Source organism: Ursus maritimus, unplaced genomic scaffold, assembly GCF_017311325.1.
Source record: "Ursus maritimus isolate PB19 unplaced genomic scaffold, ASM1731132v1 scaffold_14, whole genome shotgun sequence".
Classification (NCBI taxonomy): Eukaryota; Metazoa; Chordata; class Mammalia; order Carnivora; family Ursidae; genus Ursus; species Ursus maritimus.
Window position 1 is genome coordinate 23,363,443 of NW_024423786.1, and position 13,940 is coordinate 23,377,382.

The window sequence follows — 13,940 nt, forward strand, 5'->3', positions numbered from 1 at the left end:
CTTTTTGTGTGCTAATGAGATAACTGGTGGCTCAGGCCCGTAGATACCTTTAGGATAGAGGCTGGATACCAGAAAGACTAAGGGCATGATTAGAGGGTTGGAACTTCCAGCCCCAAATCCCTATTCCAAAGAAGGGAGAGGGGCTAGAGACTGAGTTCAATCACCAATGACCAACGATTTCATCAATTATGTGTAGGTAATGAAACCTCCATAAAAATCCCTTAAAAACGTGGTTCAAAAGCATTTGAATTGGTGAATGCATTCTTGTGCCAGGAGTGTGGGACACACCAACTTCATGGGGATGGAAGCACCTGTGTCTGTGAACCTTCTGGAACGCACCCTGTGTACCTCTTTATCTGGCTGATCATTTGTATATAAACTGGTAATAGTAAGTAAAGTGTTTTGCTGAGTTCTGTGAGCCATTCTAGCAAATTGTGGATCCTGGAAGAGGGGACCATAGGAAACTCTGACCTGTAGCCAGTTAATCAGAAGTACAGGAGGTCCGGAACTTGCGACTAGTATGTGAAGTGGGGGTAGTCCTACCTTAACCTGTGGGGTCTGTGTTAACTCTAGATAGCTCTCATTGGAAGTGAATTGAACTATAGGACACCCCCAAATTTGAAGAATTAGTTGGTGCGACGGAAAATATCCAACACAGAAGTGTGGGTAAAAACATTTTCAAAAGTAGAGGCACCTGGTCAGTTGGGCATCTGACTTTTGGTTTTGGTTCAGGTCATGACCTCAAGGTCCTGGGATTGAGCCCCACGTCAGGCTCTGCCTCAATGAAGAGTCAGCCTGAGGATTCTCTCTCTCCCTCTCCCTCTCCCCCCCACCCCAGTCATGTTCACTCTCTCTCTAAAATAAATAAATGAATCCTTAAATTTTTTTTTTTCAAAAGCAATAAGTTTGGAAGACCATGACTATGATTCAAGCATTAAGCAGGAAAGGTTACTCAATTACGTCAAAGAGATCTTTAAACAGAAGGCAAGACACTAGGCACCTTCTCAATCACTTATGAGGTGCCCTTGTAATGTGCTTCCAAAACATTCAGGACGTTGCCCATCACAGCCATTCCTCTCATTCTAGTTTCAAAAATCTTCTCGCAGAGCTCAAAGAGCACATGCTCAAATTTACATGGTCAGGTAAGAAGACACTTTGCAATCATTCTTGGAAAATCCTAAGTAAAACAAATTATAACAAACCAAAACCCCTATAATATGCCAGGAAAACTCATCAAAACGGAAAAACGGTAACCCAACAACAATCAAGGTTACAATGGACACTGATACTTGCTTTCTGTCCCTATTGGAGATGAAAGCACCTCCCTAACTAATTTGAGGGCTACTGTAATTGACAGAAGATGACACAAACTCATTGAATATATGACCAACAGGAAGCCACTTGCAAAGTACAAAATCCATAGCCTTATAATCCATTTGCTCCCCTTGATGGGTCTGGATTTCCTCATGACCCCACAGCTCCAGGAGACAACATCATGAGTATATAATGTACACTTAACCATGGCAAGTGATAACTAGCTAAGAGGTACATATCAAAGCAATTTTTTTCTCAAAATGCAGGTATTTCCAGAGAGTAAGGAAAAAAGAATTTAAACAAACAAAAAAAAGACACTCCTAGAGCTTGCACCTTTGTGTCTCTTATGAAATTTGCAACACGAAGCCATTTTATCATCAAAATTATATAATGGCATAAACCACAATAGGATACTTCTCAGGCAAAAAAAAAAATGGAAAAAAGAAAAAAACCCACACAAAATGTTTTCCAAGGAGTTAAGAAGCTTTCTTGGACAAGTTATGTTACAATAAAATATTAATGTGTGCTCATTTGTCATGTGTTAATTAGCAGAATAAGCTGTAGGAAGTCCGGATTACCATGCAAATGTTAATTAGGTCATAATTTATGTTAAGCATTTCTAAGTTTAGGAGCACCGCGACTCATTTAGCAGCAGTTGAACTTTAGAAATAATTTGCATGTGCAACTGCTCCTTTTCAATTTCAATATGACAGTCACTTCATTTTAATAAATACAAGAAACTGCATTTAAATAATAGCAAATTCAGAGCTAATTTGGTCACAGTCAGTACATTTCCATGGGAGATGGAAACTCTGTCCTTTAATCACCACACAGGTGAAAACACATGCTTCTGAAGATAGTTTTTCTCAAAGAGCTGAGAGTCCTCCCCGTCCCCCAGCAACTAGCCAGAATGTTGATGCTTTTCTTTTTGGAGAAAATGTGCTCTTACATGGTTTTTACATGATCCAGCTTGAACATCTTTAGGTCCAACATCATCATGTTTTTCTCTCTTTGCTTTGATGGGCTACAGACAATTCCAACTTGTCCCTGACCCTGTTTTTTACATATTGCAATGTAATTGAGATAGAGTAGGGACTGGACTCTGGTCTTTGGCTAGGTCGATAGAAGAAATTGCTGAGCCACCTTCCTCCTAAGTAATAGATCTCATGGAATGTGGAAGTAGGATATTCACATAAAGGGAACCTTGACTGCCAAAGCCAGACCAAACCAGTCTGTGCCAAGATGGACGCTAGCACTGACCTTTCACCTACTTTCCCTCTCAGTAGAACACTAAAAATCACACCCAGGAGTGGAGATTTAACATGTTAATGAGGCATGGGATGCATCAAGAAGCCTGGCTTTTAAGTGCACAAGCACAAAAGAAATCCCCATCCCTACCTGTTTAGACAGCACCCTTTCCTGCCTAAGCCTCTGAGGACCGCTCCAGAGCTCTCCATGGAGAGGCAGCCTGAGGGCTTTTCTCTTTGCGCCCCTGTCTCCCTGTACCCAAGCACAGGTCCCAGCAAAGCCTTGCCTGGAGGTCCCATTAAGACCTCTTGTCAATTTCCATTGTTGAGAGAACCCAAGAACGCAGTTCGGTATGGTAACGTCTTCAAAAAGCTTTATTTTTAAATTCATTTTTGTTCTGTGTCGTAGGGATGAATGATTCCAACTACTCCTGAATTCCTATGAGGAAACTCTGATTGGAAGGGTTGTCCTTATCCCAAGTAGGAAAGCTTGCAGAAGGGAAAGCCGTCCTAGCGTCACTCCTCCTAGGCTGAGTCCCTTCTTTATCTACGGCTACACTGGTTTAGAGCAAGGCTTCTCAACTTTTCTCCATGTCATGAGCCTCTTTGGAAGCGTGGTGAGGCCAATGAACTCCTGCTCAGAGTAAGGTTTTTAAACCTTAAAATAAGATATGGGATTAAAAAGGGGACTAATTATAGTGAAATATTATATTATAAACATGTGACATAGTAGAATTGTATATGTGCTTCTTTATTAATGCACTGAAGAGCATGATCCAGCCGCGGGTCTGCTAACAACTGTGATTTCGAAGTATCTGTAGTAATAAGCTTCGTTTCAAGCCATCGGCATTTCAACACTATGAAAATACCTGGGATTTGGATTGGTGACAAAGTCACAGAGGTACAGCTTATGCTTCTGTGGTTGTTAACTATTTCATAATGAAAGGAAATGCTACACCTCAATTAGAGGATAATAGAAATAAAGATGTAATTATGTTTTTTTTTTCAGGTTCACATACCTCCTGAATGCTCTTAGGTTTAAACTACTGATTTGGAGGAAAAAAATTTCTAAACTTCTAAAAAGATTTCTTAATTAATGTCTTCCTAATTTAAATTTTACACTATAATTAGGAAACATTTGAAATGAAATCATCTTTTTACTCACAAAAACTATTTTCATTTTATGCTTCTTGTCCATGTGCATGCATTTTTTTACATATTTGTAATTATAGGGCATGCCAAGTTTATTATATCTTCAATGGTCTCCCATTACAGATAGCACTTATATTTAATGTACACTCTAGGTGAAAGACCCACCCTTGGCTCAAGAAGGGAAAGAATGTAGACTCAGGACTGGGACATGAGTAACCTTCATCCCCCTCACCCCCACACCTAGCAGCTCTAGGTTCATGTTACATATGAGCTTCCAAATAAGCTTTGATTCACACTTTTTTAATGGGAATTTGCTGCCAACATTTAAAAACCATAACTTCCAATAAAAACCCAGATTTTAGACTTCTCACGGGCAAGGCTGGCACTGCATTTCCCCATGGCAGTAATCCACTGGACTTGAGTCTGTTTCTCATCTAGATACAGTGCCCTCCCCACCTCCGAAATATTTTTTTCTTTTTTGGTTACCTGCCTGGCTCCTGTAGACATTTGAGTTGGCAACCACCTACTAGAAGATAAAGCCTATACACGTTTGCCTGCCATTTAAAACTCTCAAAAACTAGTGCCTTCAATTAATTGTTTTCATAAGCTTTTTACTCAAATCAAAGTAATTCTGCCATTGTCTCAAGAAGGAAGATGGAAACTTTTCGTACCATGGGGCTTTCCCTCCCTTCATTCAACTCATTAGGACTGCCTCTTATTTTTTTTTTTTGCTCTTAACCAGATAATACGCATATTTCAAATCATAAGTCAAATATTACCTCCACTATGAATCATCCTTTTCTACTCTAAACTGAAATATTTGCCTCTATTCTCAATGTGCGCCTAGAAGTGAGTACATATTTTGCCTTATGGTTTAGATTTTTCAGTGGACAAAGCCTACACATACAGAAAGACGCTAATTACATGTTGATTTTATTTGAGTTGGTTGGGTCAAGAACCTGCTTTTTGTTTTGCTGATGCTTTGCTGTTGCTGTTTATTTATTTGGTATTGATTTCCCCCTCAACAGATTATTCTTTAGAAGTCACAATGTTGTATTTCAGGGCCTATACATTATTTCAAATGGCAGAAACCTTTGCTTCTTTGACCATATTTCTGGCATCTCTTGAAAATATTAGTATAGAATCACAACTTTGGGTCTACAGCCCCACATGGCAACTATTGGCTGAAAGTGAGTAGCAGCAGCCTCCCTTCACAAAGGAATATGACCTCCAGTTTGCCACAGTCCCCACCATTCCCTAGGAAGTCCCCTCGATTCATCTCAATATTCCATATGACTTGCCTCCCTGGCCCGTTCTGAAGCATCTTGGTTTGAGACCACCCAATCTACACAAAGACGGAAGTGTTCAAGAAAAAAAAAGTGACAGTCAACCAAGGGGTTTTGACTGTTAGAAATGTAGTAGCAAAAGATAAATTGGCAGCTTCCAAAATAAGGTACCAATTTCTTGTGCCTACTATGTGTTTGCTGGAGGCACTGGAACTGCTACCATGAATTTGAGAGGAGAGACTATATTGCCGAAGGTATCGTTTTTACCTTTGCCCATAAAGAGGAAAATGCCAGTTAGATGACGGATAAATGCAATACATCCAGGGAACGTAAAAAGAAAGAAATTTTGCTGTAACAGGGCTTCCACTTCCCCCTCCTTCCCTGAAGGGTGTTTTGTGGAGAAAGATGACCTCATCTTCAAAAATAGAGATGTTTCCTGAATGTTCTTAATGTACCTTTAATCAACAACTACATTTACTCTTCACTTATTTATCTGCTCTTCTTTGGAATCTGCTTCTCTTCCAAGCTGCTGCACGCGATCGATAGTGCTCATGGCCTGTGCAAAATGCATCCGTTATTCTAGTCTTAAGTCACCACTTTCAAGCTTCGAGCAAAACCCTCAGTTTTCAAGGATGTGATAAACAAGTCACATGGATCATGCCTCGCCCCTTTCTAATTTGGCACATGGCTATGCCATTTCTACTCAGAACTAGTATCCCTACGCTGACTCCCACCATGCCGCTGTAACTTTTTCTCATAAAGAAACGACCCCGTCACGTTGAACTTATCCAGTCTCCTTTCTCAGGATTTATTCTGCTTTTCCTACCCACCTGAGGCACAGGAATGGAATTAAATGTACAATTCTTGCTATGGAAAGTCCACATGAACAGAGAAATTTATCAAGCACCATCGTTTTTTGTTTTGGGTTTTTTGTTTTTTTTTTTTAATTTACTTAGGTCATTTTGATCATCAAGTTGCAAAACCTCTTTCCACCGGAGACATTTATTTAAATGTCCTCCAATTCTGCAATTCTGGATATATGCCATCTGTACAGAGCATTGATGAGAATGACAGAGTCACACGTACCATGTCACGGAGCTTCCTGCTGGGAAGTGTCTCCCTGTCTCTTCACTGGCTACTGTCCACTCAGTTGAAACAGACATTTATTTTCTACAGCTGTTAACTCTCTCTCCAAACAAAGCTGAAAAAAACATCCAGAGAGAGAGAGAGAGAGCATGTGCGAGCACAGGCACACTAAAGAGAAACATGTAGTCAGTACAAATTTGAACCTGTGTCAAAACGCACTGAGGGATCAAGTTGAATCATCCATCCTGACAAGATGGTCTGTGACAGTAAGACCTGAAGAATCCACATTTTCATTATATAGAGCTTTCCTGCTAAGAAGAGCAATCAAAAGCCAGCTAATTGAATTATCCATGAGCCCATTTAAAGAAGAAATATTGCTCAATAAAATTATACAGTCTCTTTCCAGCCCGCCCCTCCAACTCTTTTATCTTTCCTCTAAGGCATATGGGCCTGACATCCATGACAAAGACGGCCCCCCCCCCCCCCAGAGAGAGCTGGTCTAGGAGCAGTCCTGGTGAAAGGCTTTCTCCACATTCACAGGGGCCAGAAAACACTATTCATATGCAAAAAGGGAGTTTATTATAAAAATACAACCCCTCCATTTTCGTGAAAGGCCCATCATCTCACCTGCTGGTCCAGAATATTCCTGCACCCTCCAGCTTTTCTGTCTGAAATTCTACCATTCCAGCTTCAGCCTTTTAAGGGAAGGAGTCATAGCTTCAAACAATATCTTTTGAGGTAAACCCCCCCCCATCTTGGGGGTAACAACGACTTGAAGCTGCATTGGCCATTTGTACACCCAGTGTCTACACGTGAGCAGTCCAGTCAGCAGGCGTAAGAGCCCAGATGAAGGAAGACTGAGGTAATTTGAGCTGTGGTATGCATGTACACACACACACACACACACACACACACACACACACACACGGTTGCAGTGATGGACTTCTGAGGCAGTGGAGCATGTAGGTTACAGGACCATATGGAGGCATCAAAGACAAACTTTCCTTTCCCGGTGTTGCTTGGGCAAGCCGTGATGAGCAAAGAAGCAAACTTTCTTAAGTATCCAGAACAAATTCTCCCACTTTAGTCTCCTGAATAGGATGTGAGTAGCCGGTTCACCTGGTGCCCAGATGAGGAAGCCAGGAACAAAGCCCGAGAAGCCCTCTGCTGCCTCACAGAAATAGATTTATTTGCACCCAGCAATTTAGGCCCAGGTGCTCTTATAAGTAAAAACAATTACATTCTCTCCACCATGGCAATTAGGTTAATAATTCCCAACGGAGTCAGTAAATCAAACAAGCACATTTTTTTACAAAGACCTTATTCCCTCTGAATCTTAATTTATTTAGTTAGGGCTGGCCCTTGGTAAATTGTGGAATAAAGATTATCCGGGGGAACTTTTCTCTCAATTTGTTTCCCTACATCCCAGGCCCCCTTCTGTCATTGCACAAACATATATCGAGTGCCGCTTGTTTCCACAGTGATTAGGGACACTCTGATGGTACCTTCACCGGGTCTGTACTCTCTACCCAGCATCCTCTCTTCTTGTTTTCAAAACTCATCTATCCTCAGGGCACTTGTGCGGCTTAGTCGGTTGAGTATCTGACTCTTGGTTTCAGCTTAGGTCATGATCCCCAGGTCATGAGATCGAGCCCTGCGTGGGGCTCTGTGCTGGGCGTGGAGCCTGCTTGAGATTCTCTCTCTCTCTCTGCCCCTCCTCCCCTGCTTGGGCTCGCTCTCTAAAACAAAACAAAAGAAACAAACAAAAACCTCATCTATCCTCCGTGCTGTTCTCTGAGGTCTCTGAGGTTTGTTCTCTACATTCCACCGTAACTTCCTAGTGAGTAGGAAAGGTGCCATGTCACTTGGGTTCAATCCCCACTTCTGCCACTTGCTAACTCAGTGACCTTAAGCAAGTTACTTAGCTTCTCTGCCTCCATCTCTTCATGTATGAAACCAGATAACTACTAGTCCCCACCTTGCAAGGTCGGTGTGAGGAATAAATGTATTTATATACATTTACATAGCAGGATTACAGTGCCCGGCACTTCGCAAACACTCAGCGAGCATTAGCTATTCCTGCTATGATTAGAAATGGCATCGAGTCCAATAGTCCTTATTGCATGGTCCTGTGCTTCAAGCCATTAGCATGAATTTTCCCCAAAACTTTTTCTCAGCTCCTGTAGTAAAGATGAGGTTGCAGGAAGAGGCACTTTGATACCATTCACACCCTGGAAGTGACAGGCACAATTATGTATTACTCAGCACGTGTGGATTTGGGATATAATAGTGAACATCTCCCCAATTTGATTCCAGCTTCGGCAATCACTGGGTAGCCTCTGATCCCGAAACTTCTCAACGGGGGGCATTTTTCTGCCACCAGACCTTAGCTTTCCAGGCAGTGACTATACTCCGAGATGGAGCAGCAGAGAAAATTATATGAGCCTTTTTTTCCCCCCAATGGGCTTTTCATTTAAAAGTAATCAAACTCTAAAGTCTCTAAGTCTAACTAGGTATCGGTACATGGTTCGCAGTTGTATTCTAAGACGCTAAGACTGCGAGGCTGTGCACACACCACTTTTCAGGCACACGTGTTTGTCCTTCAGCTCTGGAATTCAGCACTCATTTCATGGTATTCCTGACATCAAACCGGAAGTGAAAAAGAGCACCGGGCTATGAGGTATTCTTAACTGTGCCTGTTAATGACTCGGAGACCTTGTGCAAATCCATTTTCCCTTCCCAGATCCTCTGAGTCTATGTAGAAAAGGGTGAGGGAGAGAAGCGGGAAACAATCTCACAGGACTGACTGAAGCTTAAACTAATACATACGAGAATGTTCTGTGAATTATGAGATCATCATAAGCATAAAGATCATCGTTATGATGTCACCACATTGATAGTCAATGCTTCTGAGCTCTTACTACATGCCAGGAAGTCTTCTAAATGCATTATGTAGTTGATCTTGTTCAATGTTCATAGCAATGACATAAGCGACATACCATTACAAAGCCCGTTTTACAGATGACGGAACCATGGTGTGAAACTGTTACATAACTTTCTGAAGGTCACATTGCAATTAAGTGGTAGAGCCGTGGAATGTGAATTCAGTTACTGGATTTTTAATATCTGCACTAGAATTCCACCAGAAAAAGAAACATCCATGCCTCTTCTTTTAGCTCCGAACATCAGTGCCTCCACTTTAGCTCCATAGCTTCGAGCTCTTATACCCTGTGTATTAGTTTCCTATTGTGGTTATAACAAATTCCTACAAACTTAGTGGTTTTAAAAACATACACGTATACTCTTACAGCTCTGGAGGTCAGAAGTCTGAAGCGGGTCTTACGGGACTAACATCAAGGTGTTAGAGAGGTTGTGTTCCTTCTGGATGTTCTTGGGGAAAATTTGTTCTTTGCCTTCTCCTGCTGGAGGAGGCTGTCCTCACTATTGGGCTCATGGCTCCTTTCTCCATCTTCAAAGCCACAATCATATCACTCTGACCATTGCTTCTATCTTCACATCTCCTTCCCTGACACTGATTAGAGCCTCTGTCTTTCACTTACAAGGACACTTGTGATTACACTGAGCCTACCCAAAAATCCAGGATAATCTCCCCATGTCAAGATCCTTTTTTTTTTTTTAAGATTCTATTTATTTTTTTGACAGAAAGAGACAGCGAGAGAGGGAACACAAGCAAGGGGAGTGTGAAAGGGAGAAGCAGGCTTCCTGCTGAGCAGGGAGCCCGAGGCGGGGTTCAATCCCAGGACCCTGGGATCATGACCTGAGCCGAAGGAAGATGCTTAACGGCTGAGCCACCCAGGTACCCCCCCCCATGTCAAGATCCTTAATCATATCTGCACAGTTCCCTTTGCCATGTAAGGAAATGTATTCATATGTTACGGGGATTAGGGTGTGAACATCTTTGGGAAAGCAATTATTTTGCCTTCCACACCTGCAATGGCCAAGTTATAACATTACAACCAACTAAAGAACTGCTTCTAATATATAAAAATGGAAAGGGAGCAAATTGATTCCATCCTTACCATCTGTTCTGGACAAAGATCCATGTTTAAGTGAGGTGGCAAAATTGATGCTGTTTCATCAAGCTAGTAAAACGATGTGTGGTCAGCAACAGAATGAGGGAGGAATGTACATGGTATCACCTCTTCCAACACTAATGACAGGGCGCTGGCTTTGGGTGGATATAGGAGCTGTTTCAAGGGATTTGGCCACAAGATATAACTAACTGTAACATCTCTAGCTATAAAACATTAGACACTATGTGAGTTATCACAGTGGCAAATCTGCAAACTATGCATTTCTATCCCTGGCTCCCAATTCAGGGTTATAGACTATACGCTGACTCTGACCCAGGAAAGGATGCTCTACCTTCATTGGGGGAAAAATAGAGACTGACAGGATTGCTGGCCAAGGGTGAGAGCAATCTAAAATAGACGATAGAGCGAAGAGATGACAGACAGAAATTGTGGCTCAGGTCTAACAGACAGGACTGTAGCTTTTCCCCATTCAACCTCCTGTTGTGAGTCTTGGCCAGCCACCCCCTCACTATGATGAAGTCAACTTAACATGGGTCATCAGTGGATCCAAGTACTGCCAGGGGTAGGAAGACCCAATGTTAAATTGCCTCGCGTATCTTCCAGATCTTTCAGTGTCTCCAGTCAAATACCAGCTGCCAACCTCTGCATCCCTGGCCGGAATGTTTTTTTGTTTTTGTTTTTCTGAAACTACAATAAGAATACCATGACCCTGGCGAACAGGCTAGAAGTACCCAGAATTTAACACACTTCAGGAGTAGCCCTTCCCAAGGACTCTGAGGAACTGGTATGTCAACTTCCCAATGTCCTTCCTTCTCTACTGTGAAATTGCTGGTGCATGTGTTTTGCCCTATTTCCCAATTTCCCATGGAAGTAGGATCTGACTGCTCACAGTGGTACCCGGCTTACTAATGTTGTCTTGACTGGCTATCTGCCCTTCAACATATCATATTATTTTCTGCATCTCCCAAACAAAGCTGGATCAACCTCAGGATCCACCTGGGGGGCAATAAGACAGTTGGAAATAGGGTGGCCAACTAGACTGGTTTGCTCAGGATTTAGGGGGATTTTCAATTTTAAAACTAAGGCAGTGCAGGAAAAACCATCCTACATCTGCCTGAAACTGAGGACTTTTTCAGGACATGGAGCTTTCAGTACTACAACCAGAGACACTGCTAGACAAACAGGGATGGGTTTGTCACCCTTGTTAGAACACAAAGTCATCTTAAGAAACAAATCTGGAACTGACTTCTGCTGTTCAGTGGCAAAATGGTAACACAATCACCATTGCTGGTAGCAAGTGGAATGGTGTGCTGTGATACCAGAATTGCTAAAAGTCTCCCTTGAGGATGCATTGGGATGGGACAGATAAGAGAGGCTACACTGGTTTGCACAATGTCTCAAACACTTGAGAGATATGGTGGCAATGGCCAATGAAGGGCCGTGGAATTGGGTAGTTGTGTCAGGTACCATGAGTGAGCTAAAAAAAGAAAATGGCAGAGTTCAAGTGAGCTGAACACCAAGCCAAGGCACAATGGGAAAGCCATAATCTCTCTCCAATACCATTTAAAGAAACTCATCTTCTGCAGGCTGAGGGAAGATCATGCTGAAATCAGGACCAGGATCTGATGTAAAAGAATCATTGTAGGGAATGTTTAAGTCACAGCCCTGACAAGCCTGCTCTGTTACAGGCAGGTGCTCATGGAGCAAACGGGGGACCATGAGATATGGGATAGGTTCACTGGGGTAAATGCACCCTAGACACTTGAACTCTCTGATTCCTCTGGACCTCTGGGATGCAGAAGTCACCCATGTCCCATGGATAGAAGGTAATGTTATTTCCTTGCCTGGAGACCAAGCAGAGGCCTCGCTTGGGAGAAGGCCTTGCAAGATGATATACTTTTTTTCTTAGAGACCTGCCCCATCTTCCCACATGGGTCAGTAACAAGCGCTAAGCGTCACTGAAGAGTACCAACTTTGTTTCAGGAAGAAAAGAATTACTCGGCAATGGAGTTTTAGGACCTGACTAATAAGTACCTGCGGGAACTGGATAAACATGCTTGGTAATGGCTCTTGAGAGGTAAGGGAGGGAAGCAAAATAAAACCCCTGATGAGGGAGAGTTTCTAGATATCAAGGCATATCCCACCAGAGGAAAGCCACAAATGCTAAGAAATTAAAACTCCCTCCTCCTACCTCACACACACTTCACACTTCCGCATACACACACACACACACACAAGCATGCCACTATTAATGACTCTTGAGAGTTTGTGTACAAACATTCCCACTCTCTTGTCTCTTGGGTGGGCCATTTCTGAGGTATGTGTTTTACACATTTCCCAGAGTTTCCCCTTGGGATTAAGTCCCAGTCACCCGATGTGGCAAGTGATTTAGGAATACACTTTCTATGGATCGCGTTCCCTTCCTTTTCTGGGGGTGTGTCCTTGACAGCTCAAATAAAATGTTCACACCCAAATCCTTACGTGAGAGTCGGCTTTTGGGAGCACCCAGACCAAAACCTGGAGGCAAATACCTCACTACTAAAATTTTGCAGCACACTCTTTCACCTATCATCTTAAAAATTAAAGAAGAAAACAAAATAATCTAGTATCAGATTAAAAGCTTCTGAATCATAAAACTGTGTCTCCCATTATGCTGTGATTACAGATCTTAGAACACTGTCTGGCACATTGTAGCTACTTTTAAATATTTGTTAAATAAATAAATAAATAAACAAACAAACAAATGGATGAAATGCTTAATTCCGACCAATTTTGTGACTCGGGAGCTGGCAAAACTCTGCCCACAAAGGGCTGAATAATGAGCATTTTAGGCTTTGCAGGTCACACAGTCTCCATCACAAATGGTCACCTCTGCTGCTGTAATGTGAAAGTAGTCACAGACAATATGTAAACAAATGAGAGTAGCTGTTACCTAATCAGATTTTAATTACAAAAAAAAGGCAGGGGGCTATATTTGGCCCATGTTTGCAAACCGTACAAGCCGTAGTTTGCAAACCCTGGCTTTGCAAACCTTAATCAAAATTAAAATCATGCCAAAACTTCAAATAGATAAAGTCTAGACAAAGTTCTCTTTTATCTGATGGCTACTTTTTAAAATATAATATTATTTAAAAAAAAAAATTCTCCTTTTTGGTCTCCCTTTGTTGCTCAAAGCCTAATTTGCCATTTGGGTAATCCTATGCCACACAAATTACTGTAAAATAAAATTTTGCAAAATAAAGAGCAGAAACAGATTCCATTGGATAAAAGTAAAATAAATACATACATTAAAATAGGGACAGCAAATTTTGGGAGGAGGAATGCACAGAGATGTAGGAGACTAGTTGGTAGATATGATTCTGTTTTTATTGCTATTGGAAAAAGTGCCAGGAACCTCTACTGGCAGCCTACTCAGGCCTTAAACATGGACACTGTCACCTGTAGAATAAGGTCCTTATCCCATCTGTTTAAATTTAAATAGGCAATCTACTCGGAGTACTACTTGAAACAATTCTCCTTGGGATTTTCCTTGGCTCTGCTGTCTAAAGAAGGTCCCACCCACCACCCAAGCACCCTCTTTCAACAGCACACTACTTTATTTCTGTCATTTATTTCTGTCCTCATTATCTGAAATGTTTGTATATTTGAAAGTTGTCTAGGCTAGGGTTAGGGGAAATTGTGAAGACTTTTAATGAACTAAAGCTAACTGCTGTAGAATGCTAGATGATGTCTAAGGGATCCTCCAATGATAATCCAATTATGGGAGTATATACCTTTCATCGTCTTTCACCAGTCTATTT

General features: G+C 41.8%; 1 protein-coding gene across 1 annotated transcript in view; it reads right to left on the reverse strand.

Moving 5' to 3' along the window:
• TAFA1 (TAFA chemokine like family member 1) overlaps positions 1-13,940 on the reverse strand; it is a 482,981-nt gene that overhangs the window by 423,863 nt on the left and 45,178 nt on the right. The window lies entirely within an intron of this gene.